The sequence below is a fragment of the Acinonyx jubatus genome, chromosome D2, assembly GCF_027475565.1.
Source record: "Acinonyx jubatus isolate Ajub_Pintada_27869175 chromosome D2, VMU_Ajub_asm_v1.0, whole genome shotgun sequence".
NCBI classification, from domain to species: Eukaryota; Metazoa; Chordata; class Mammalia; order Carnivora; family Felidae; genus Acinonyx; species Acinonyx jubatus.
This window is the reverse complement of record NC_069393.1, coordinates 79,933,474-79,960,599: the sequence shown is the minus strand read 5'-3', so window position 1 is coordinate 79,960,599 and position 27,126 is coordinate 79,933,474. Positions and strand designations below refer to the sequence as shown.

Below are 27,126 nucleotides of genomic sequence, written 5' to 3'. Positions count from 1 at the left end.
GGAGAGATCACACAGATGGCTTTGTCCTTGTGTTATGTGGAACTATTTTTAGATTATTTTTCATAATAGAAAACAGATTTTTTTTTAAGAACAGTTGAGATTGTGAAAATCCTCTGTGGCTTTCTGAAAGGGCTGCAGTGGGCCCCCTTAATGTGAGTAATGATAATATGATTTACATCACTAATTTATTTTCTAAAGAAGCTTTTGGTTGAAAGTGAGCAATCGGAAAGGTAGGAGGTTTGGTTAAAGGATCCAGATGCCAAATCTACTCTTTTGGATTTTTCTGTTTCATGGAAACTGTTGCAAATTTAACAGGCAACGGATAAGTCACTTGCGGTGGTATTGATGGTGTTTCCTGGAAGAAAAACTTAAGACGTTAAAGAATATTTCATTGTGTCATTAATCTGAAAAAATAGAGATGTTATGATAGATGCAGAAAAGAGAAGCATACTATACCAGAAAGTATGCCTTTAAAATATTTATAGGTGCTAATTAATAATACAAAAATATGGAACCATCTAAAGTTTCTTGGGGGGTAGAAGCCGTTATGGAAGCTTTCCCTGATTGGGGGGTGGGGGTTGCCAAATGTAGCAAATAAAAGTAGAGAATATCCCCGTAAACTTGGACTTCAGATAAACAGAGAATTTTTTTTTTCAATCTGTCCCATGCAGTATTTGGGGTATTGTTGTTTATTGAGATACACATTTAACTGGTGCCCTGCCCTTTGTCTGGCAACCCTACCTGGGGTGCGTATCAGAGCCAAACCTGATGAGTGTTCTTGGCACGCCACTGGAATGGACCAGTTCAGGTGGGGTCTGGTTTCTGACCTCCAGCTTCATCCTTCCTGCCAGCCAGCCATCTGGCGGACATCCCGAGGCACGGCGGCGCGTCTTCTGCTTCTGGCCAAGCTTATAACCCGATGACTATGGGGCACCCGCACCAGCTTTAGAGAAAACGGAGAAAACCATTATTATTTGATGACTGTCTCAGCTCCTCTGCAATTGTACCTCCAGATTGGAACCATGCAGGTGGTAGACACATGCGTAGGACACTCAAAGGACTCCACCTTACCGACATTATTTAAGGGAATAGGGACTTAAGAGATTTGGGGGACAGCATTTTGTCATAATGCCATGGGACTCGTGAAATCAGCCTTATGGCTCTGTCATTACGATGTGTGCCCATATGTGGTAGTTAACCACTAAGGGCCTGCATGAGAAAGGGCGCCTATGACACGCTCGTACATGCGTGCCATAATTCTCCACGAGGGAGATGCGTGTACGTGTTGGGAGAATAGGGATTCTGACTAATGGTGTGTATGTGTGTGTCTTTCCTTGTCATCAGGTATGACTGCCCACATCTTCATGTTAGACATTTTCATTCTCATTTCATTTCACATTAACAGAGTATATCCTCAGGTATGCAAAACTTACATTCATGAATATTTTTGCCACACAACTCTGCCTGCTGTACCTGAGAATATGGAGTTGTGGGTTTAGATTCTTGCTTTTCTGCCCTGCTCTTTTATTCTTTGCTCTCCTGTATCTTTCTGTTCAGCCAGTGTCTTTCCTGAGAGTGTGCTTGGTTTGGGGAAGGCCCAGGCATCTTCCTTTTTATAAAGTGCTCCTAGGGGATTCTCATGAGCACACAAGATTAGAACCCTTGCACTGTTGGAAAGCGCTGGAGTGCTGGTCAACCCGACTGAGCTGATTTAGGCAGAAGTACTGTCACATTCCACACCTCCTTCTCCCCGCTGTGATTGAAATATATCTGGATGAGATATTATTAGGTCCTTTTCAAATGAAGCACCAAGCCATCATTGCCACTGATAATTTACTTGACAGAGACGAGGCTGGGAAAGAACGTGACCTTGCCCGCGTTGGAGAGCTTCTGGCATTTTATTTGTCTGCTCACTGTTATTTTGGTCTATAACATGAGGATAAGCCTGTCTGCTTTCCCTCCGTCTCAGGGCTGTTACAGGAATGAGTGTGATGAAACAATGGCTGTAAAATCCCATGGGGAACTAAAACCCGCTACACCAATGGAGGGTGATACTACAAGTACAAAGTGTTTTAGGGACCCATCTCCAATTTCATGTCTTGAAAGAAACGAAGCCCGGGGAAGGCATGTCAAGATGTGACAGATCGGGAGATGACCTGCGTTGAGCCCAGCCTTTGAATGCTCCAGGAAATGTCCAACCACCAGCCTGCTCACATGAGAACGAATGTATGGAAATAGTGTGTGGAATGGAAAATAGAAAGGCAAGCAGATTAGAACGTGCAACCGAAGCTTCCCTTTGCATATTGTGGGTCTCAAATATCAAATATCAAATGGCAACTAATTAAAACGGCAGAAGTAGATTCTGCTCCATACATTGAAAGGAGCCTTGCTTCTCCTTCAAATAACCATCTGTGTCAGCCCTTCTGGGGAGACTTCTCCTCACGTGGCGGGGGGGCAGGGTGTTCACCCCACCCCCCGCATTCCCACCCCCCACCCCAGTAGCAGCCCCCCCCCCCAGCACTTCCTCACAACCACGGTTCTTGCCAAGGTCATAGGTAGCCTCCCAACTTCCAAAGCCAGCCCTTCCTTTCACTCTGTGTCTTACTTATCTTGACAGTGATTCACCCTCCTTTGAAATTCTCACTTTCCTTTGGCTCCCAAGACCCTGTTCTCTTTTGTTTCTCCCCATATGTCTTTAATTCTTGCTTTTCATTCCTCTTTTTGGCTTTGTCCTTTAACGGTTGGTTTCCGCTGACTTTCTTCTGACTGAGGGCTCCCGCTGGCTGTGCCGTTCACTTCTGTGGCCTCACTGTCCGCCTAGAGCGGCGTGGGGGGCTGTTCACAGGAATAACTCTAGTGGCGTTAGCCACCGCCCCTCAACTCCTGCTGTGTGGGAAGTGCCCCGCCGAAAACATTTCACATGATGACCCCAGTACGTATTCTCTAACATATACGGACTTAAAACCCACATCACTCCCCTTGCCTTCACTTCTGAGATTTGGGCCTGACATCCAGTGGATTCCAGGAGCCTCCAGTTGAAAGTTCCCAATTATTTTAACTGCGCTGTGCCCCAAAGTGGACACAGCCCCTGTCAATCTTCTCTATTTTATTTAATAGCCCCTAGAGGATAACATTGTCATCCCCTTCCCCCCGCCCCCCTCAGATCATGAGGTTGGACACATCTGTCGAGTCCCCTGGCCCAATATGTCTAACACATGCCCCTTCCCCACCATGGCTTATTAGTCCTTTACTGCTACAGACATACATAATGCAAGCAGAGTGATTTGTCTAAGACACAGAGCTAGCCTGTCACTTTCCTGCTTCCCAGCCCCTTCAGAAGCTCCCCATGATCTCTGACTCCAAATCCAGGTTTCTTGATGATGCCCAAGATGCCTTATAGGCGGGGCTGTCCCGATGCCGAAGGCCCCACTCTACCTCCCAGCCATCGAGGTCATCCGGGCAGGGCAGCTTTGGCATATGCTGTGTCCCTGACACCTGAAACCCCAGCTTGAATTATACCTTCTCTCTCTGTCTCTCTCTCTCTTTGATCTTTATTCATTTTTGAGAGGGAGAGAGACAGAGAGCAAGCAGAGGAGGGACAGTGGATTCCGGCTCCTCTGTTGCCGTATCATGATGGACCAGTGACTAGCCCTGGCTGAGCCTCTGTTTCCTTATCTACAAGCGAGGTGTGAACGTGTCCCTTGCTGCCTGACCCAGCACGCTTGACACGCTGAGTGTCCGCCTCTTTCCTTTCTCGTAACTCATTCTGGGCTTTCCGGAAGGGCCTCTCGACGTCGGCACTGTCGCCAGTGGGGCTGGGTCGCTCTTTGTTGTGTGTGTACAGGCAGGGGGCCGTCCTGTGTGCCATAGGGTGTTCGCGTCCCTGGCCTTTACCCACTAGATGCTGGTAGTGCCTTCCCCTCCATTCATGTCGACTCCAAATGTCCCCTGAAGGGGCGGGGGGGAGGTGGTGAACACCTGCCCCGTAAGAGCCACTGCACTGGGGGAAAGACTAGGAAGGATAAGGACAGTTACTAAGAACCTTCCCTTGACTTCAGATGGAACTAGACCAAAGGCTAGTAAACCTTGTCTGGGAAGACCTAGACGGTCAGTAACTCAGCTGTGTGGGTCCCACGCCGTCTGTCTCAGCTGCTCAGCTCTGCCCTTGAAGCTTCAAAGCAGCCCTAGACAATGCCTAAACAATCAGGCATGGCCAGTTCTAATAAAACTTACCTGTGGACATTGAAATGTGGATTTAATAGAATTTTTACGTGTCATGAAATAGTCTCCTTTTTAAAAAAGAGAAAAAGTCATTTAGAAACATAAAACCATTCTTAGCTCACAGGCAGTAGGCTGGATTTGGCCCACAGGCTGTAGCTTGCAACCCCTGAGCTAGATGTCCATACTATAGATATTTCCCACTAGGTGCTCCGGCGGCCCGGCAGGGTGGGTGTTGTGTAAGTTTGCAGACCAGGGTGCGGAAGCACTTGGAACGGGAAGTAGCCCGTCTGGCGACCAAGCCCAGTCGGTCAGACTCTGAAGTCTTGTGTTCTTTCCTTAGCGCCCTGCTGCCCCCCCCCCCCCCCCGGAATATCTTTAGCTTTTTTTCCTCTTGTGCTTCGTATCGGGACTGGCTCATAAATCCAGACTCCGAAAGCATGGCTTGGAGGGCAGGTGTTCTCCCCGGCTGTCTTGCCACCAAGGAAGCTCTGACTTTCTCGAGATGTGAGTGCTATTCCCAACCCTCCAGGGCATTTTTATGCACTCTTATCCTGCAGCTGACACACAACAAGGACGAAGCAAACCGGGGTATTGTGCTTGGTTCACCTGTGTCCCCACCACCACCTTTGGGAGCACACCTCTCAGTCAAGGAGGGGCTCTGGGATGACATTTTCACGTGGCTCACTGCCAGCTCGTTTATTTCTGTGCCCTCTTAGCAAGGCCCTGATGTCATTTGTTTTAAAATTGGCTTGTTGAATCAGGTATCCCTACAGTTACTGCGATCCCCCCCCCCGCCGCCCCGCCTTCCCCACCTCAGACCTCTAGCATCATCACAGACCTGGGACTTTTGAAAATATGTTTTTAAAATAACAAATTTATGGGGCGCCTGGGTGGCGCAGTTGGTTAGGCGTCTGACTTCGGCTCAGGTCACGATCTCACAGTTCGTGCGTTCGAGCCCCACGTCAGGCTCTGTGCTGACCGCTCAGAGCCTGGAGCCTGCTTTGGATTCTGTGTTACCTTCTCTCTCTTCCCCTCCCCCGCACGTGCTCTTTCTGTCTCTCCCTCTCTCTCAAAAATAAATAGATCTTAATAGAAAATAACAAACTTAGGTAATATCAGGGGATGGAGTGCTTTGCATTGTTTAAACAGAGTTACAAATTTCTTTTTGCTTTATGGTTCTTAGGTAAGACTCTCCATGTTTGAGTGACAGGTGGGGTATATAGCTGCTTGGTATGAGGAGGAAAGGAGTCTGATGAGTTCTGTTTTCAGTTTTTCTGCATTCATCCAAGCACCTGTGAGTGTCTGCTGTGATCCAGGTCCTAGGTCAACTTCCTGTGGTAAAGGATGGGTGAGCCTCTGTCCGCCCTTAAGAAACTCACAGATGAGTGACCAGTTATAATAAATTTAAATAAGTACTTAATAAGAGATACGTGCTTTTTAAAATAAGTGACTTTAGAGTCATTTTAGATTTACTGAAACATTGCAAAGATAGTACAGACACCCCCATATACCCCACACCCCACTTTCCCTGTGATTCACGTTTATATTGGTATGACACATCTGTAACAATTCATGATGTATGGCCTTTTTAGATTTTTAACCGGAACTCTTTCACTAAAAGGAAAGTTTCTGGGGCTGGAGGACATTTAGAAGAAAAGAAAATGTCTAGAAAGGCTAATGATTTATTTTTATTTAATGACTTGTTTGTTTATAATGTTTATTTTTGAGAGATTGAGATAGAGAGAAAGAAAGAGCGTGAGCGGGAGAGCGGCAGAGAGGGTAACAGAGGATCTGAAGCAGGCTTTGCGCTGGCGGTAGAGAACCCGATAACGGCGCTCGAACTCACAAACCACGAGATCATGACCTGAGCCAATGTCAGACGCTCAACCAACTGAGCCACCCAGGTGCCCAGAGGAAGGCTGATGATGTTTAAATCACAGTTTAGACTAAAGAGCATATCTCCCCAAGAGAGACTTAATGTTGTGTTTAATGGTCTTACATCATGCGACGACTGAAGATGCTCTCACCTATGCGTTTACTCTGGAATTTCTCAGAAGTCGGAACCTAACCAATGAGATGGTGGTTCCTTCCTAGTTGTTCAGGAAACAGTCATGTTGGTGATGATGGTTCGTTCAACCAAAGTTTAAAGTTCAGATTTTTTTTTTAAAGTTTATATATTTTGAGAGAGAGAGAGAGAGAAAGAGAGTGTGTGTGTGCACATGCATGCACACGCACGTTGGGGGAGGGTCAAAGAGAGAGAATCCCAAGCAGGCTCTGCACTGTCAGCACAGAGCCCGACATGGGGCTCGAACTCACAAGCCATGAGATCATGACCTGAGCCGAAATCAAGAGTCAGATGCTTAACCGACTGAGCCACCCAGGCGGCCCATAAAGTACAGATTTTTTTTAAAATTCTATTTGTCTTTAAAAAGTGAGAGGTTTTTTTAAACCTATCACAAGAATGCCTACAACCAAGTATGTAAAATCATGTGAAAAACAACTGAATACAGTGCTGTGATTGTAACATAATAACTGTGTAGAGAGCTTGTGTGAAATTTTCCTCTTGTATTGATTTAACGTGCTATGGACTCCCCCATTTCTTGCACGCTTCCTTGTAAGAGTCAGGCATGTGTTTTTGAGTGGTATACACCAGTATTTTATAACTGTTTTGTTATTGCCTGACTAAAGAGAAAAATTAATTTGAATTAATCTTAATTGAGTTTAGCTTACCTTAAATTATATTTCTCTTTTGGGAGAAATGAAATGCTAAGAAACAAGATCTGTTAGCTAGAGTTAAGCTTTGGAAGGAAACAAATTGTTGTAATATCTACGAATTTTCAACCCCTACCCCAAGGACCAAGTTTTGCCCCCTTGAGGGCAATAGCCACCTACTGAGAACAGGTGATGGGCACCATCCGTAAATGAGCAAAAGGAAATGTAAGTCTCCCCAGACTACATGTATTTACAGCAATCTGCCCATTGGAGATTTGGGGCAGGTAAGAAGAAAAGTTGATTTCTCCCTCTCTCAAAGTCTTGTTCTTGCTAGACTTTCTAAAGTAAGTGTTTCATGTGAGAACAATCTTGGATTTACAGAAAAATCACCAAGGGAGTACAGAGGTCCCACATACGTCACCCAATGGTCCCCCCACTATTATCTCATGTTACAGTGCATCTGTCACAATTAAAGAACCAATATTGGTACATTATTGCTAACTGAAGTCTGTACCCTATTCACATTGTCTTAGTTGTTTACCTAATGTCCTTTTTCTGTGAGACCACATTACGTTTACTCATCATCTTGCCACTTGGTTCTGACGGTCTCTTAGACTTTACGTTTTTGACGATATTGATAGCTTTGAGAAGTACTGGTCAGGGATTTTGTAGAACATTCCTCACTTGGGGTTTGTCTGATCTTTTTCTCATGATTGAGCTGGGCTTACCTAGGTTGGGGAGGAGACCCCAGAAGTCAAGTACTATTCTTGTTACACCATAGCAAGTGCTATCGACGGGCCTTATGACTGTTGCTATTGACCTTGATCGTCTGGCTGAGGTCGTGTTTGTCAGGTGTGTCTCCTTTACGTACTGGATTCTTTGGAAGGACGTCACTGTGCACATCTCATGCTCAAAGCAGTTCTGCTCCACCCCCTAGAGGGTGAAGTGGCTGCATTAATTAGCTCTAATTCTCCTGCAGGGGAGATTTATCTCCTCTCCCTATTTACTTATTTATTCAGTTATTTTTCTGTATCAGGATGGACTCATGGATATTTATAGTCTGGTTTGTAATCCAAAACTGTTTTATGTTATTGTTCAAATTATCCCTGCTTTGGCCATTGGGAGCACTTTCAGTTGGCTCCTGTGTCCCTTTGACATGCTCCCTGTGGAGTGTGTGTGTGTGTGTGTGTGTGTGTGTGTGTGTGTGTTATCACTCCCCAACTTTCTGTCACTACAAGAAGCACCGGGTCTGTATTTCCTGCCCAGTCCTAAAATCAGCCATTTCCCCACAGAGCCCTGGCTCCGTGGAGAATGGTGTTAGACATCAAAATCTGGGCACTGGGTGTGCTCAGCCACACTGCTGTGTCACTTGTTGGTCTTCTCAGCTGACAGAGTAAGGAAATAGTTGTGTGTGTTCCTGCTAGATTTTAAGGAAACAGACTTCAAATTCTGGGTCAAGACTGGGACACACCATACCTTTTCACACACCATGTATGTGTGTGTGTGTGTGTGTGTGTGTGTATATATATATATATGTATATATATATATATATATATATATATTTCTTTATTTTGGGGGAGAGCACAAGTGAAAGAGGGGCAGATAGAGGGGGACAGAGGATCTGAAGCAGGCTCTGTGCTGATAGGCTGACAGCTGCAAGCCCAATGTGGGGCTTGAACTCACACACGGTGAGATCGTGACCTGAGCTGAAGTCAGATGCTCAACCGACTGAGCCACCCAGGTGCTCGAGTTTTAATTCTAAAAGTTATATAAGAGAAAATACACCAGGAGTTTGGCTTTTTGTGGCTATACCTATGCAGCCAAAAATGATGAATGACTGTTTTCAGTAACCTCAATCAATCCTTGAGAATCAAACCTAATCATTAAGTTCTTTTCCCTAAAATGTTATTTTAAGAAATGAATGCCCGACTCTCCAGCAGTTGACCTAATTCTGGCTTTTCAGATTCCCTGAGTTGATCCCTGCCTCAAAGGCCGTCTTTCTGCTAATTATCGGAAATTTATTTGATCTTTTCCTAAAAGTGGCGCACAAAAAGATTTTATTCAACAGGCGTAACCGTTTTCATTTGCAAGTTTTACTCACTGAAGGTAGTAAGGGTCTTTTTTTGCTTGAACCCACTAATGTTCCGAGCATGTAATTTAAAGACATGGTCATAAACCCAAACGGAGTTGGTGAGAGCACAGCTAATGAGCCCAGGGTTGTAGATTATGTCTGTTAGGATTCCCTCTTCCCGTGGGAGCCATTAGCTGGGCTCCATTCCGTGGCCTTCCTGGCATGTGTGTCCCCATGGCATCTGACAGGGGACACCCCTGAAGGTATGAGGGCAGACAGCCCAAATTCGAAAATGTTATGCATGTGCTGTGTCCCATCACTGCTGGGTTTCCAGGGCTACGTTTGTATATGCAGGTGACATGTTTCACACCTGTGTTTCCCAAACATCGGTCACCCACGATCCACATGAAAGATCTCAGCCTAATTGTAGAAACAGCCACACTTCACAGTTTATTCATGCTTGATATACTGATTGTTTTCACAACCACATAAAAGGCATGTGAATGAAAAGTGTGCTGTGTACCTCTCTAAATGCATCCGTCTGTCATCGGAGAAGACGTTATATCATTTGAAAACAGTTGAAGACCTCTCACAGTTTCTTCCTTTTCTCCCTCCGATAGATGCTCCTTGAGCACCTCATCAGGGGTGCTGTGCACAGCTGTGCAAATTAAGCCCTGCCTCACTTGCAGGGGGGCTGGGGCCATCGGATCCCCAGAGTTGAGGAGTGAAAGTCCATCTGCTTGGCGGCCGAGCCCAGTGGCCCAGCCAGGAACAAGCACCATCCAGTAGGATTCCATCTAAGACTTGTTGACGTCTCACTTCTGAGGGGAAAAATTTTACCGACTAAACATCGTCTTCCCCTGAGTTCTTTCCGTATACTCATTTAATCAGCAAGGAATTATTGAGAACCCCTCACATTCCAGGCCCCCATGCTGGGTGCTGGAGATACTTAAGAAAATAAAATGCGTTAAAAACTGGCAATTTCCTGGCAGAGCTACTGGGAAGCTTGCTCAAGCAGAGCTCTGGGAGGTGAAGCATAAGTTAAGAGTCGAGAGCCCACGAAGGGGTAGAGAATTCTCTTGTGGCTCCTTTGAAATCGAGTCCCTTCTTTCAGAGTTCAGAACAAGACCACTGAGCATATATATGATCTCTGGTCGTGCCTGTTCAGCTGACGGGAATGTGTGCATGGCCAGAAGTTCTCGCTGGTTTTGGTCTTAGGTGGGCTATGTGGGAAGCCGTCGGATCCCTGGGACCTGTTGGCTGGCCTGGCACTGGCCGCCTCCGTACGTGTCCCTGCTCATCTGGAGCCCGGAGAGCAGGCATTGGTGGGCTTGCAGATTTCACGTCTGGGCTGTTCGGGGAGAGTGAGGTTTTCTGGGTCCGTAGACCCCCTTGCCTCCCGGCCTAAGTAAGGGCAGAAGGGAGCTTTTTAAGATTCACCTCCAGAGCAGCCTCGGGGGGAGTCCCGGAGCCGAGTGTTTCCAGCCTGCTGTTTCATAAGCAGGTATCGGGGCCTCGTCTCGTTCAGTCTGGACGCGTTTCTGGGAAGGCAGTTGCCACGGGAAAACGCCTGCAATGGGCATATACCACAAACGGGCCGTCGCCCTCCGAGGCCCGAGGGCGACACCAGGATTCCCATCTCGCTCCCAGTTGCCCAAGCAGCATCGGTTGTCGGTGGGGAAGGACAGAAACAGCGTCCCGAAGTCACACACAGAACGTCGAGTGTATTTTTGTCGGTTACAACGGACGGGAACGCGGAGACGTTCTCCTGGCCCCCGCGAGCGTTGCCGGGGGAGAGCTGGCCACAGGGGCTGGCAGGTGGGGAACTGGGTTGGAGGGGCTTTAAAGATCTTTTCCTATAAGATAAATGTCCAGAAGCTGCGGAAGTGCACGTCTTTCATGACGTCAATACCCTCAAAGACGACACGTGTCCATCGCTCGGTGAAACGTTTCCGGCGACACCTGCCGGTGTTGGCGGAGAACAGGAATTGGAGCATGCGCAGAACTGGCCTATTGCACGCATTAACCTCGGAGGCACCGCCTCTCAAGAAATTCCTACAGCCGGGGCGGCGAATGGATTTAGCTCTTTTATTTGAAGCTGCCGAGGCTGGAGGAGCTCGCCTTGCGATTTCCTTGCTGGTATTTCCGAATCACATGGGAAGACACAGGAAGTGACAGGCTCTAGCTTCTGTGCAAACTGAGGCAGCCCGTGGAAACCCTCCGCGACTCTGCGTCCTTCTGTCCAGAAGATCCTGGTTGAGATTTGGAAACCTGCTCTGCATCGTCCGTGTTGGGTGGCAAATTGTAGTTTTCTGTTTGTTTTTGCAAACTACTCCTTAAAAAAAAATTTTTTTTAAATAATGTTTATTTTTGAAAGAGAGCAGGGGAGGGGCAGAGAGAGAGGGGGACAGGATCAGAAGTGGGCTCCGTGCTGACAGCAGGGAGCCAGATGTGGGGCTTGAAGTCACTAACCATGAGATCATGACCTGAGCTGGAGTAGGACGCTTAACCGACTGAGCCCTCCAGGTGCCCCGCAGATGACTCCTAAACACCTGTAACAGTTAAGGCACTATCTGGATTGGGGTTTCCAGATGAAGCAGGGCCTTGAATGCCGTGCTAAGAAGGTGGGAACTCCATTCCAAAGGCAGTGGGAAGCCGCCTATGATCTTGAGCGGTCAGGTGACACTTGGGGCAGTCGTTTTAGAAGCGATTTGAGATAGAGGATCCATTTTAGGGAGGCAAGTGGTGGCAAGGCCATAGATAGATTCTGCTAGAGACAGCGTGTGTCAGGCCTGTGAGGAGACCAGAGCGAGAGCTGGTTTAGGGGCTCTTGTCTTCTGCATGCTGTGTCCACGGCACTGAGGCTGTCAGAGCTGATGGCTCACAGGATGGTCGTCCTCGCTCTGTGACTTTGGCAAGTTACATGACCTCTCTGAACCTCCGCTTCCCCATTAAAAACAGGAACCCTAAAAACTACCTAGTTGAGACAGCTATTGCAAAGGTGGTGTTTAAGTGTGTATGTGCTACATGCCGAGACTCGCTGTGTTGGCCATTTTGTTGTTTATACTTCCTGTGCCATGAAATGTTCTCAGAAACCTGGTTTCTAATGGCACGTGCCATGGTAGCATCTCAGTGGATCCTTCACTCTCTGGCCCCTCAAATCCACCCTTACTCTGCAGAATGAGTGTTTCTTCAACACAAATCTGACTGTGTCTTCGAACTGTTTAAAAAACGTCAGTGACCCCCACTTCTCTCGGCAGAAGACCCAAACCTTTAATGGGGGGCCTATGCGTCTGTCCATGATCTGAGCCCCTTCCGTCTTCCTCACACTGTGCTTCGCCTCCAACTCCCTGACGGCTTCCCAGAGGCTCGGCTTCCCGCCTCTGCTCTGCACAGTATTTCTACACCCTCCTTCCTTCCCTACCCTAGGACCCTGCCTCCCCTACCACGTCTTGTCTCCATTTTCCTGGACTGATCTCAGAAGTTACCTTTTTTGGTTGGCGTCACAGACTGAATGTTTGTTTCTCCAAAGTTTGCATGTTAAAGCCCTAACCCCCAGTGCGATGGTCTTTGGAGGTGGGCCTTTGCGGGAGGTGATTAGGTTTAGATGAGGTCATGCGGCTGGGGCCCCAAGGATGGGATTAGTGTCCTTATAAGAAGAGGAAGAGACCAGAGCTTTCTCTCCACCCTGTGAGGATGCGGTGATAATGTGACCATGCGCAAGCCAGGAGGAGAGCCCTCACCAAGACCCCAACCATGCTGACACCCTTATCTTGGACTTCCAGCCTCCAGAACAACGGGGAATAGGTATCTGTTGTTTAAGCACCCCTGTCTGTAAAGCAGACCAAGACAGTGGTTTTCCTGAACTCACATACACAACCCCTTGTCACCGTCTGGTTAGCTGCCAGATACCCAGTCAGTATCCCCATCATGGCGCATGTTACCCAAACACTCAGTCAGTACCCCCATCATGGATTATGTTACCCAAGCACCCGGGCAGTATGCCCATCGTGGTGTGTGCTATCCACGCATAACAGTTGATTTTCTTGTTGGTTTCCTAGGCAAAGTGTGAAATCTTTAAGGGCAGATACTGTGCACAGCTCATATCAGCATCTTCAGAGTCTGTTGGTACTTGACACATAGTAGGTTCCCAGAGATGTTTGAATTCATATTTATAAGAGTCCCTCACTTTTCAATTATTCCATTTCATTTACTTTTACCTTGGCTTTTGTTTTGGTCTAGTGCTTTTTCATTTAGGTTTGACGAAGGCTACAAAAGATTAAAAAAAATCATTTCCGTAGATAGGTTCACAGTCAAGGATCTCCCTCAGGTACTTGCATTTTCAAATGCTTGAAAATGTTGGTATAAACGATGGGCTCTTAGGCAGGTCTGCTTTTCCCAGAAATCTATGTGTCGTATCTCTTGGTTGATTCAGGCGTGCCCCGGTTTGTAAGTGGATGGTGCTCCCAGTTTGTCCAGGATGAAGGGCAGAGCCCTTTGCCGTGTGGCCTCAGTGAGATGATGCTCTAAACAGAGGCCAGGCTTTGGCCTGCAGCCCTCATGCTTATCCCTGCTCTATTCTGTCTGCCTGAAAACTCCCTTTAGAGTGCCCGCCTCCTGCCATATCCTGTCCTCACCCCACCCTTGCCTGGTTTCTGCTTTGCCCCCGCTCAGACATCCGGCCTCCTCTCCAGCAATCAGACGAGCTTTCCCCCCTCCATGTTCCTGGCACTGCTGTCCCCCCCACTCCTTCCAAGCGTGGCCCCCTCCCTACCCACCTCTCTTCTAGTGGCCCCAAGGAGGTGCTGCAAACGCCAGCCCTTCTATTTGAAGCTGTTTAAGACAGAGTTGATGGTCTCCTCTTCCACACTTGGCTTCTCCTCTGGGATTCCATCCATAAGAGCCGCAGGAGCCCTCCTGTGAGTGCCCGTTCCTGACCTCCATGTGTGAGGCCCTCCATCACCCATCTGATCCCTGCCGGGAGAGCCTTTCCTCAGCCCTGCCTCAAAACTACCTCCTTAGGGAAGGCTTCCCCGACCATCTCATGTAAGTAGGTACAAACTCAGTTAGTTGCTGTCCTTGCTCTCCGTTTCTTTCACACCATGCCTCGCCATTTTATTCATATGCTTGTATGTCTGCCTCCCCAACAAGACTGTCTCTTCCAAGAGGGTGGAGACCTCTCTCTTTTGCTCACCACTGTTGCCCAGAGTCTAGCACAGAAGCTTGTGTGAGAAGTACCAATGCCATCTGGGTGGGTAGATGAGGGATGGGGGGTAGACGGGTGGAGGGTGAATAGGTGGGGGTGGCTAGGGCCAACCCCTTGAAGCAGATGGTGTTGATGAGACCCCTGTGTTCTCTGCCTCCCTTTTGCATTGTCTTCTTGGGCATCTGGCCCTTCCTTACAAGGTCCTAATGTCCTCCTATTTCCAGGGAGGGAGACATTGGCCCCAGTTAGCATCTTCTGAATTCTCCAAATTGAATTTCCGGAACTGGTTTTGTGAGAGCCAACCTCCCATACTGTCCTTGCCCTTCTGAAGCCCCCTCCCCCACGGAGTCAGCGTTAGTCTGTGTCACCAATAGAATGAGGTGCTAGTGACGGCATATGATTTTACGCTTTCCACCTTGGTCTCGTGGACCTCTCACTTGGGGGGGAACCGGCTGCCACGCCCTGAAGATACTTAAGCGGCCCTGTGGGGGAGTGGGTCGTCCGGCCGACGGGCACCACCACCAGCCGGGTGTGTGAGCGTGTCCTCCAGCCCCGGTCAAGCCCTCGGGTGACGGCGGCCCCCGCTGGCCTCCGGCTGCACCCTCCTGAGACACCGCAAGATAGAACCTCTCAGCTGAGCTGAGCCAAGTTTCTACCCACAGAAACTGTAAGCCAAGTAGCAAGCTGGAATGCTGACTTCAACTGAACAAAAGCGGCCGCCTCCCACATAGAAGGGAGGCGGGGAACTGGGGGAAAAGCATCCACTGAAAGGAAAAAAGCCAACACCAAGTCCAAAGCCTCGACTGCAAATCGCCATTCCCGACGGTGCGTCCACGCAGGTACAGGTTGCGGGTGAACGTGGCCGGCAACGAGAGGGCGCGGTTCGTGGTTTGTGAGAAACTAAGTCGCGCTGATCCCAACAGGGTGGACGAGACTAATGTCTCCTGGGAGAAGACAGGAAAGCCACTTGTTCTTGAGGCAGAGGAAAGGCTAAAGTAACAAACAAACCTAGTGTTTAAGGAAGGCGGCCGCGATCTTGGTCTCATGTTTGGCTTATTTTTTAGATTTAATTACAAAGGATTCAGAGGTAGAACCTAAGAAGAGGTTTCTGTGTGTGTGTTTCCCTCCTTCTCGCGGGCCTCACCACAGGCACGCCTCCTCCCTGAAGCCTTCCCTGACCACCCAGGCTCTGCTGACCCCACAGTCTCTGAATCCCTCAACCACGTGGTCAAGACCACCTGGCTGCACATAGTGCTTCTCCTTTAGTGTTTGTGTGTTGAGGGAAGACCGTGATCTAAATTCGGCCACATTCATCCAGAGGCACAGTCGGGTTCTAACATCAGGAGTGGTGATCTCCTGGGGGTGGAGGGGTGGGGGGCAGGTATACCCAAGTACCCATCTTCCACCCATCTTGGGGTCCCCCAGCTGGTGTTCCTGCTACAGGTTTCTTGGTCCTTCTCTCACATCTTCTTCTTATGGTCTTTTTTTTTTTTAATGTTTATTTATTTATTTTGAGAAAGAGAGCGTGGGAGGGGCGGAGAGAAAGGGAGAGAGAGAATCTCAAGCAGGCTCCACACTGTCAGTGCAGAACCTCACTTGGGGCTCGATCCCACCAACGGTGAAATCATGACCTGAGCCAAAATCAAGAGTTGGACTCTTTTTTTTTTTTTAATTTTTTTTTTTTAACGTTTATTTATTTTTGAGACAGAGACAGAGCGTGAATGGGGGAGGGTCAGAGAGAGAGGAAGACACAGAATCCGAAACAGGCTCCAGGCTCTGAGCAGTCAGCACAGAGCCCGACGCGGGGCCTGAACTCACGGATGGTGAGATCATGACCTGAGGTGAAGTCGGACGCTTAACCGACTGAGCCACCCAGGCACCCCTCTTTATTTTTTTTTTTAACATTTATTTATTATTGAGAGACAGAGAGAGGCAGAGCATGAGCAGTGGAGGGGCGGAGAGAGGAGGAGACACAGAATGCAAAGCAGGCTCCGGGCTCCGAGCTGTCAGCACAGAGCCCGACACAGGGCTTGAATCCACGGACCGCAAGATCATGACCTCAGCTGGAGTCGGATGCTTAACCTACTGAGCCACCCAGATGCCCCAAGAGTTGGACTCTTAACCGGCTGAGCCACCCAGTGTCCCCAGTTCTTCTTGTGGTCTTAACTGTACTGCCAGTGTATCACCTCTAGCATTGTGCTGTTTTTTGAATCAGCATCTTTGGAGAATGGGTTCAGAAGGAGTGAACTGCCCTCTCTCCGTCTCTCCTTCCCCGGTTAAGCTGCTACCTTCATTCAGCAAACATGGATAGAATGTGTAAGGTTGCCCCATAAAACACAGGGTGCCCGGTGAAATTTGAATTTCAGATAAGCCACAAATAGCTTTTGAGTTAAACGTATGTCCCATGAGGTATTTGAATTTGCCATCCATATATAACTAGATTGTGTTTATTTTGTCTTTTTTCCCTAAATCTGGCAACCCTTATCATCCGCTCTGTGCCACACCGTGTGATATAAAGATGAGTAAAATGTCATCCCTCCCCCGTGGGTTGTCAGCCCGGTGGAAGAGACAGCCTACCTAAAGAAAACACTTCCCCTACGACTGTGCTGGAACCACACCCATCATGGGGAGAATGAGAAGGACCCCAAAATCCAGTGCACATGGGATCGTAATATTTCAGGGATACAGCTTGGAGAAGGCTTCCTGGAGGTTTTTGTCTTTTAGTGAACCTCAGTGTGGATGGACACCCCCTAAAGGCAGGAACCTCATCTTTTTAGGATGCGCAGTAGCTGCTGAGCAAAATTGTAGTAGCTCTTCTCGTCATAGCCCACAGTTTCATATTTTGATCGCTTCTCCCCAAACAGACATAGTTCAGCTCTTGAAAAATTTCCTGGGCATGTGCTACTTTGCATTATAGCCTTACACCTTTATTAATGGAGTCAGTGTTTTATAGCTTCCTGTTGAAAATGAGACAGGGCATCCCCAGTGGTGATTTACAATCAAAGGCAATGTCAAGGCATTTCTATTTTTTGGAGTTAACCCTACGTTCCTGGCTTTCTGCCCCTGCCTCAGCCACCAGCCATTTCAGAAGCAGCTTGTGGCTCCTGAAATCTGCTTTTTCACCTTGGATTTTCTGGGTAACTGTGGCAGCCTGGTTTGACCCTACCACTTGCCTGGAAGAGCTTTTGGCAAGGTAGGCAATGGTGTTGGTGAATTCCTTGCCCTTCTCGTAGTCTGTAGGATTTTTAGCTTCTTGCGTATTTGTAGTTGCTGATCTCTGTCTCCTCCAACTGCTGCCCCCTGGATTTCTTGGCTCTTGGTTTTCCCTTATTCTCATCCTACCTCCTTCGCTGTTCCTGTTCTCCCCCCACCAGCCTTCTGAATCTATGCAGTTCACGAGGTCCCGTCTTTTGCCTACTTCCTCTCATGGCATTCTCTCTCTAGAACCCTTCACCTTCTCGAGGGGTGCTACCCTCACCTTTATTGTGACAAAGTCCTCACCACCAGCCCTGATCTTCTGCAAGATTCAGGTCCGTATTTCCAATTGTCTTCGATCATTTCAGTCTGGATATTATGCCATTCTCTCCAGCTGCTAGTCCTCAGAAGTGAATTGTTTGTTTGTTTGTTTCCTCTTGAAAGCTGAGTGGCTTGCTGAAGCCCATATTTGGCTTGTGATACAGCCAATTCCTAAGCACGGATTCCCACCTCATGTAATACAGTAGGAGCCCTTTAACTATGTCTCCACCCTCTGAACCCAGCTCACCATCTAGCCTCTAGCTTAGAATGGACTGTAGCTGAGAAGGACGATCCATTGTCACAAATTACCTGATGAACAAACTGACTCTTGGTTACGAGTGACAGAAAACCAACTAAAGCCTGCTTATGTTGAACAGCGATTTTTTTTTTCTATTTCCCAAACTGGAAAGTCTTGGGGCATGTTCCTGGCTTCAGCCATGATAGGCTCCATCCGGGGACTCGACCAATGTCCTCAAGGTTGGCATTTGTTCCCTACATCTCTTAGCGCCTTCCTGTTAGCTTTGTTTTGAGAGAGACCTTAAGTTCATAGTGGTAAGATGACTGCCAACAACTCCAGTCTTGTATCCCCTTCTCTGCAACGCCAGCTGCAGACATTCTCATCCTCTGCAAAGTATGAGTCCTCAGATTGAGTCTCTGCGAACTAATTTGGGTTATGTGTCTACATTGGGAATGATCAGTGTAACCAGAAGCAGGGAATAGGTGACGAATAAAGCCTGGGCCGTATGTTCACCTTTGGCATGGGGAGGAGGAGATCGTCAACCATAATCCCAAAGACTGAACGGGAGAGTGGTGATTCCCCAAAAGAACCCTGGGTTCTGGGACTGTGTGAGAGGAGAATGGAAGAGAAGCAGGAAAAAATGGCAAGCCGTCTACTCAACTGTATAAATGCATCTCTGCGATTGTCCCAGATGAGGCTTCATGACAGCTGACGTGCATCATTCTTGGGCTGATAAGTGATGAGGTCTGACCTTCAGCTATGGATATAATATTAAAAGGACATCAACATGTCACAGCTGTTATTTTCGGTTGCTAACTATGAGATGATAATACTTCTTATCTGAGAAGAGATGTTCCAGTGTGCCCCCATTATAAAGTACACCAGGCATCAGTCACTTTGCAGAGGGTATTTTTGAACTTCTAGGCTATAGTTTGAGGGCATTTCCTCACATAGGAAGTTAACATTTGGAAAAAGTAGTCAAAATAGCGCTTACTCAACACCCAAATTAATTTTAAACCATGACTGTATACAAGCTCACTTTTATACTCTCCGTTAAAAATGCTAAGTCAATCAGTATTGAAAGTAAGATTTCACTACTGGGGGTGTTTAAAGTAGTCAAGGAAAAAGTCTGTGTTGTTGTCAAGTTTCCTTGACTTCAGTAATATAAATTTACACGTAAATTTAGGAGGGGCTTAAAAGGGGTTGGGAAGGCGGGGTAAAATCCTCCATGCTTCAGGGATGAGATCCAGCAAGAGGAATGAGGCTTGCAACGATCACGTGACTGGTTTCCCCTCTCATGCCAGATAGGGAAGCTAAAGAGTAAGCTTCAAAACTCCAAAAGATAGAAAGGAACCTCTTCTACAGTCTTTCAGGGTCTATAAGGACCTCCAGACTCTCCATCAGAAGCCTAGGAGAGTCACTCTCAAGGCATAGGCACTCACTGGAGGTGGGCTGGGTCTTATTAAGAGTGCAACCCAGCCTTGACTCAGCTCAACTTCCAAGCAGGTGAGGGACTGATTTCATTGGTCCAATCTGCCCTCTCCCGGGTGAAAAATATCATCTGGAGCCTCGGTGGTACTTTCATATACAATAGCTGTCATGAAATAAAAATTGACTAGACATGCAAAAAGAAGCCATAAATTGTGACTGACAATCAGAAAACAAAAACAAATAATAAAAGCAGTGTAATGAATGATCCAGATACTAGAATTAGTTGAGAAGGACTTAAAAATAATTAGGATTGGTATGGTTTAAAAAAGAAAAAGCTAAAAATGGAGAAAAATATGTAGAGATTCAACAGTTTGGAGTATACAAAACAAATGGACATCATTTGACTGAATAAAGGACTATCTAAAATATTCATTGGAAAGTTTAACAGCAGAATGCAAACAGAGGAAGTTAAGAATAACAGACTTGAAGACAGAGCAATACAAGAAAATAAAACACGGATAAAGACAGATGGAAAGAAAATAACTTAGCATATGGAACAGCCAAAAGTCCAACTTGCATGTATGAAGTTTCCCACAAGGAAAGGAGAGAGAGGTTGGGGCAGAAGCATCCTCTAAAGAAATAACGGCTGAGAATTTTTCAGAAGTGATGAGAATCAGCCCATACTTGCCAGAAGCTCAATCAAGCTTAGTTCCAATGAAGATAAATACAAAGTAAAGCCCATAGAACTGTTGAAAATTAAAGTGCAAGAAAATCTTTCAAACATCCAGAGGGGGAAAAAAAAAGACTTTCAAAGGAGCAAAATTAAGACTTTCATTTGACTTTGAATGGAAATATGCTAGCAAGAAGAAAATGAGAAGACATCTTGAAAGGGCAGATGTGAGCTATCAGGAAAAAGCTGTTATGATTATCCCCATGTAAATTGTTGTGTGGACATATTTTCTTGGGAAAACATTTAGGAGTGAAATTCTCATTTCAAATGGAAATTCCGATTTCTAAGATGTTGTCACACTGGATTCCAAAGTGGTTGCACCATTTTGCTTTCCCACCAGCGGTGTGCGTGTGTTCTGTTGATCCAGTTCTCACCAACACTTGGTATTCTCAGTCTTTTTAATTGCAGTAATTCTAACGGATGAATATTTGTACCTCATTGTGGTTTTCGTTCCTTAATATCTAATGGAACTGACCATTTTTGCATACACTTGTTGGCCGTTCAAGTATATTTTTGAGGGAATACTAGGTAGATGTTTGTTCGGAGTGTTTTGCCCATTTTTTAACTGGGTTGTTTATACTCCTCTTGGGTGGTAACAGTTCTTTACGTGTCCTGGATACAAAATCTTTGCATTGCAAGTATTTTCTCACACCCTGTGAGAAAATCTGTTTTCTTAATAATGTCTTTCAAGGAGAAGAATTGTTAAAAATTGAAACCCAATTTATCAAATAATAGTATTTCACTTTCCATGGTCTGTCATTTTCCATCCTTTCGCTTTTAACCTGTCTTTATCTTTATATTTAAAGTCGACTTCTTGCTGACAGCGTCTAGTTAAGTCCTGCTTCTTTCAGTCTGACCACCTCTGCCTCTTATTGTAACAGTTGCTATTTATTTTCTACTTCTCCATTTGGTTTTATGCTTATTTTTCCTACTTTGTTTTAGATTAATGTAGAGTTTTGGCATGTTTGTGTGTGTGTGTGTGTGTGTGTGTGTGTGTGTGTTCCATGTTTCTACACGGTTGGTTTCTTAGTTCTTTGTCTTCATTTGTTTATTGTCTTATTTATTCATTTTTGGCGTTTATGTGAAACAGAGTCTTTCTCACAGTTCTGAACCACAGAAGACAAAAAAATGAGTTCGGTGTCTGTTTTCTCAATTCTCCCAAGAATGGTGCATAACCAGCACCACTCTCAGTGTAGAGGAGAGAAGTGAATTCATCCCGGATAATTGATATCTGACGGCATTACAACTTAATCTCTGGAGGAAGTGTGATTGAGAAAACCTGTGGAATTACTAATATACATCTTTAATGTATTTATAGTCTGTTGTCTAATATTATACCATGGTGGGAGAATGAAGTCTATCTTTAGTCTAGGGTCTTCACCCTCCTGTGAACAAGCCAATTTGAAGTATAATGTAAGGTGATCGCCTAGTTAGGAGAAGCAAGGTGAGGCATTATGTTGCAGTTAATTAAGGAACACCAGCCACCACGGGTAAAGATGCTTTGCTGAGCACCATGAGTCTGTCTCAAAGTGTGTGTGTGTGTGTGTGTGTGTGTAGAGGCCAGTACTCAAACTTCTTGTTTCCTTGTCCTGCTGGATAGAAATAATCTCCCTTTCCCATGTTCCCTGGTTTTGCTCAAACCATTATACCTTACCTCAGAATGTTCCCAAAAACTAGGAATAGGGTAAGACCTTCTTAATTGTCCTGAGTATCTTAAGCAGAAGGTGCTGTATGTGGATTTTCTCGTCTTAGGGAAGAATTTAATGACCTGTCTTGGGAAACGACCTGGGACCCTTGTATCAGCTGTCACATTACTCTTTCTAATCAGATTTCTACAGTTATGTAACTGTTGCCACTAATCAAGTCTAATTTAATAAGGGGGAAAATGAGAGTTTTGCTTAGAAAAGCTGCCCAAAGATGTTTGCCCTTTTCCAAAAACAATGACAACAGCTTCTCTTCTGTTAGGGACATATATAGGTTAGTATGAGCAACTGGAAAGACCAAAAGGATGAAAAGCACACCGTGATGAATGGGGATTTGATAGCAACATGTGAAAAGGAATCTCTATGTTGCCTGATGCAGCAGTGGTCCCCTTGTGCTTAACCATTAATTTCATGTATGTAAAAGTGCTTCGCACATCAAATATAAGAAATTATCAAATCAGCCCCCCTTCCCACACCCCTATGTCTGCCACACATCAGTGCCCTCCCGGGCCCTCAGTTTTTCTACTCTGCTCTGTCGTTGGCTTATGTTCTCCATTTATCCTTAAGCGCCAGCCTGCTCCACTGGTGTGTCCTCCCCTCCCTCCCTCCTCTCTTGTATCGATCACTCTTTTCCTAGCATTACAGCCAGTGCATTCAACTAGTAGAATTAGGAAGTTATGAGGATTTCATTGCATTGAGACTCAAAAATACAGTTCAGACATTTACAATTCTGGAAAGATTGTTCCTTGGTAATGGTGTGTGTTGCCTATTTAAAAACCTTTCTCTTTGTTTCTAAAAGTCACTTTTTAAAAACAATTTTTTAAGGTTTATTCATTTTTCAGAGACAGAGCATGAGTGGGGGAGGGGCAGAAAGAGAGGGAGACATAGAATCCAAAGCAGGCTCTAGGTTCCGAGCTGTCAGCACAGAGCCCGACGCGGGGCCCCGAACTCCCGGATGGCGAGATCACGACCCGAGTGGAAGTCGGACACTCAACCGATCGAGCCACCCAGGCACCCCTAAAAGTCACTTTTCATTGGTGATTTATAATTGAGTATAACAGGATTCTCTTCATTGGTGGTTTCCTTTTTAAAAACAACTGAATACAAACTGACTTTAGACAGGAGACAACTGTGCTTTTACTTACACTGGTAGAGATCATTTCAAATTCTTAAGACCTCTTCTGCCCTCCTGTACCTCAGGCCTCTCTACTCATTGTCCTAAGTGTCCTCATGCAAGGGGTAAATTCTTCCCGTCTATCTGCGTTCTTTTTCATTAAAATAATTTCTGTTTGTGCTAAAACTCATTCGTCATCCTCAAAATATCATAAAAGGCCAATTATTTTCTAAAAAAATGCTGACTTTCTATCTTCAGCCCAAAGTCCATGAGATTGCATGCAAAAGGAAGACGGGTCCAGAAGCACATCTGTGATCACAATAACAAGTTAGTGAGGATTTCATCTGAGCCCCCATCTTATAGAAAGATAGTCTGTAGGCTGGAGGCTGTGCTTGCCGAGTTTGGCACAGAAACAAACCTGGTGAGGCAGCATGAAGAGTTTGGAAAGATGAAAGCATGTGGGGGTCGGGTTTGAAGAACAATAAAAGAATTAAGCCAAATGATTATTTGATTTAAGCATCAGTATTGGATGACCCTGAGAATCCCTCTGGAGAACACACTGCAGATTGCTGCTTCTCTGGAGAATGTTGAAATTTTAGATAAGGCCAGGATGTTTTTGCACACGATTTGTACTTGAAATTTTTCTTAAGTGGCTCAAGCTGTCCCATGGTCATGATACGTGGCATCCACGTATGTTCCTTAAATTTGAACTAGATTAAGTGATTAGGCCCGGGTCACAGAGTATGAATGAGGATTAAAGAGGCAGAGTATTAACTATTCCTTGAAATTAGGAAAGACCACAGTGTTTGCAAAGGGCGATGTCATCTACTTGGATGAGAGGAGACTCGACCAATGTGTTTTCCTCTTCTGAGGGTTTCTCAGTGAACCCATGGCGGCCCCCGGCTTTCTGTTGCTCAGGATTAAATACAAACTTCTGATGATTGCCCTCAAATCTTCCTGCCAAATGGTCACACCCTACAAGTCTTGATCTGAAAAAAATACACCTCCCCCTCCCAAAATCCACTGTCCAGCCATATCAGCCACCCGACTCCTCATCCCCCAACCCCTTCCTTTTGGCTGTCTCCAAGCATTTGCACATTTGACTCAGAAACATTAAAGTTTTCCTTCCTCCCTCCCCAGCACGCCCTCATGAGAACTGAAGACTGTCTCTTACAGAAAACCTCCCCGGATTAAATACGTATCAGTCTCTTTTCCAACGTACCGTCATTTCTAGGGCCGTGTGAAACTACATTCACACTGATGTAGATTGAATGTAGCTATATTTTGGTCAGCTTTCTCCCATTCAAAGGTGGTCTTAAAAATACGTAACACATCTGTCTACATATTTAAATAAAATAATGAGAAAGAGTGCTATGTAGTCGAGGAGTTTGTTAGTGCTTACTAAGTTATAGACTGTCTGGTTAAATACTGCTATTTCTGAAGAAAAATATAATACCCGGGCTTCTCAACTGTGGCACCGTTAACATTTTGGACAGGGGAAGTCTTTGGTGGGAGGCAGGGGCTGTGCTGTCCTGTGCTTTCTGGGATGTTCAGCAGCATCTCTGGTTTCTACCACCCCTCACCTAGTCATGACAACCAAAATTGTCCTGAGACATTGCCACATGTCCTCTGGGGACAGAATCACCCCGGGTCCATAACCACGGATTTCAACCTACCTGCTGAAGCAGTTGCTTGTTTTTGAATACTGGGTTTTTATCCAACAGATGGAGAGGGAAAGACTTGTTGACAGGAAACCTGTGGGCCCCCTCAGAAGTTGGCCCTTTTCGTCACGCTGAGGTTGTGGACCCTCATGAAATATGCCAGCAGCCTCTGTATGTGAGCAGCAAGCACTTTCTGTGCAGATGTGTGAGAAGAATTGTTCACGCAACCTGCGGAGACTGTTAGGTCAGGGCTTTAAAAAGTTATTTTTATTTGTCTGTTTAGAGTTTGATTCTCTAGTCAGGTCAGTTTTTTGTGTTTCCTATTAATAAAATGTGAGATGCTTTATTAATACGTTCTGTAGTAACTAAAATCAGAGTCTACGTTATTAGTAGAACCACTGAAGTGGAACGTCAGTGTTCTAAACGTGTGTGTCGACCAAATATTATATATAAACATGTGATCGATCATTGCTCTATAAAGATGATCTTCCCCTCCAAGTTGTGATACAGATATGTGCAGAAGTTATTGCCTGGGTCAAGGGGGGGTAACTCTTAGCTCAGAGCTACTGAAGTGGTAACGGGGAGCGGGAAGAGGCCCCAGTGACAGCAGAAGCACTGACCTTCTCGGCTGTATCACCACAACGCCGTGCCAAGGTTAATGGGGTGGGATGGGGTCAGGCAGGCGGAGGGAAGCAGCAGTCTCCTTCTTTCTTCTCTAGGCCACCTTGGACCTGACCTCAGCTCTCGGCCAGAGCGAGGGGACAGCAGCTGTAGATGGTGCGTAGCATTCAATGGTTAGAGATCCTAGCAAAATTCCTCCAGTCCCGGAATGCAGCATGCTGACATCTGAAATAGAAGATTGCACGTTTCACGAATAAATTCAGAATATTTTATACAACAAAGGCCTGGAGAATAGGAAACAGAGTTAAAGGGAATAATCTGAAGTTGGTAAAGAGAGTAACAGTGATGGAGGGATAGGAGAGAAAAAAGCCGTGTGTTAACAGCAATAAAATATTAGAAGAGTATGCATAAATTCCAGGTAACATTCATCTATGTGCTATTTTTTATTAACAGTCAGGGTTGTTTTGTAAAAAAATATGTATATTTGTGCCAAAGAAATAGAACCAGAGTTCAGCTCTGCCAGTAACGAGCCTGGTGACCTTGAGCAAGTTGCCGAATTTCCCGGAGGGTTTCTTCTTCATCCATAAAGTGGGCGTCTTTATCTCTGTGGTCCTTGTGCCTGCACAGTGCATGGCATATAATAGACTCTCTATAGATTTGTTGAATGAACACATGAAAACAAAGAAACAGGTGCAGCCAAAAGACGTCTGGACTCTATCTCTAGTGATGCTGTTCTAAACAGTAACACCCAGGGCTGGGGTCATGGGGCTTCTTCCACTTGAATAATATGTCACTAGAAGTGACAGCGATCGGAAGTGGACATGAGCAACGTGTAAACTCCTACGTGCTCATTGACCGGGTTATAGATACTTCCTCTCTCTCTTGTTATTGTTGCAAACTGCCTTTAACTTTCATTTAAAGTTTCCCACCTTTAACTCTTATCTAAATCTTATTTAACTCTTACCTCTTCATTTCTTCCTGCATCTCCAAGTAACCGTCAAGGGTAAATTTTCCTTTCACCTGAAGAAAAGCCCCGAGTATTCCTTTAATGCACTCTGTTGCGTTTGAATTTTCTCAATTTTTATCCATCTAAAAATATCTTTATTTCACTTTCAATTTTGAAGGCTATTTCATGAGATATAGAACTTTGGGTGGAAACTATTTTCTTTAAGCATTATTATATATTCCGTTGTTTTCTGTGATATCATCTGCCAATTATCGTTGCTCCTTTTAAAATACTATATTTTTTCTTCATCTCAGTTTTTCAGAAATTTTACTAGGTTAAGATGCAGTGTTTCTTTTTATTTGTAGTGCTTTGGATGCATGGTGTTTTTTAAAATGTGGGTCTTGATGTCTTTTGCCAATTTTGGGAAATTCCTCATTATGTGTTATTCAAATATTGCTTCCACTGTGTTTCCTCCTGTCTCATTTTCTGTGTCTCTGATTGCACACGCACAGACCTTTCACCAGATCTTGTGTGTCTCCTTAGCCCCTTTCTCAAGAGCTTCATCCCTTTGTCCCTTTATACGTTAGTCCTGCATATTTTCTTCTGACCTGTTTTCCACTCTACCATTTCTCTCTACAGCTGTGTTGAAACTGCTGCGGAACCTGTTCATTGAGTTATACTTTCCAACTGTAGAATATTCAGGGGGCTCTAGTTCTTTCCTGAAAGGCTTGTTTTTTAATTCTCTGAACCTATTAAGCATCATAGCTTTAATGTCTGTTTCTGTTGGCTCCATTAGCCGAATCTCCTATACATCAGTTTCTCTTTCCCGTTGTTTCTTCTGCTTTTTGCTGTCTTCTTCTTGGTGTCCACTTAGTCCTGGTTATTTTATGTGTCAGACATTGTGTATGAATGTGTAAAATAGTTTGAGACACTGGATATGACTTACGTCTAAACT

The 27,126-nt window shown here is 45.7% G+C and overlaps 1 protein-coding gene across 2 annotated transcripts in view; it reads left to right on the top strand.

Annotated features, from left to right (window-relative positions):
- ADAM12 (ADAM metallopeptidase domain 12) overlaps window positions 1-27,126 on the top strand; it is a 341,670-nt gene that overhangs the window by 47,941 nt on the left and 266,603 nt on the right. The gene's annotated exons all lie outside the window — the stretch shown is intronic.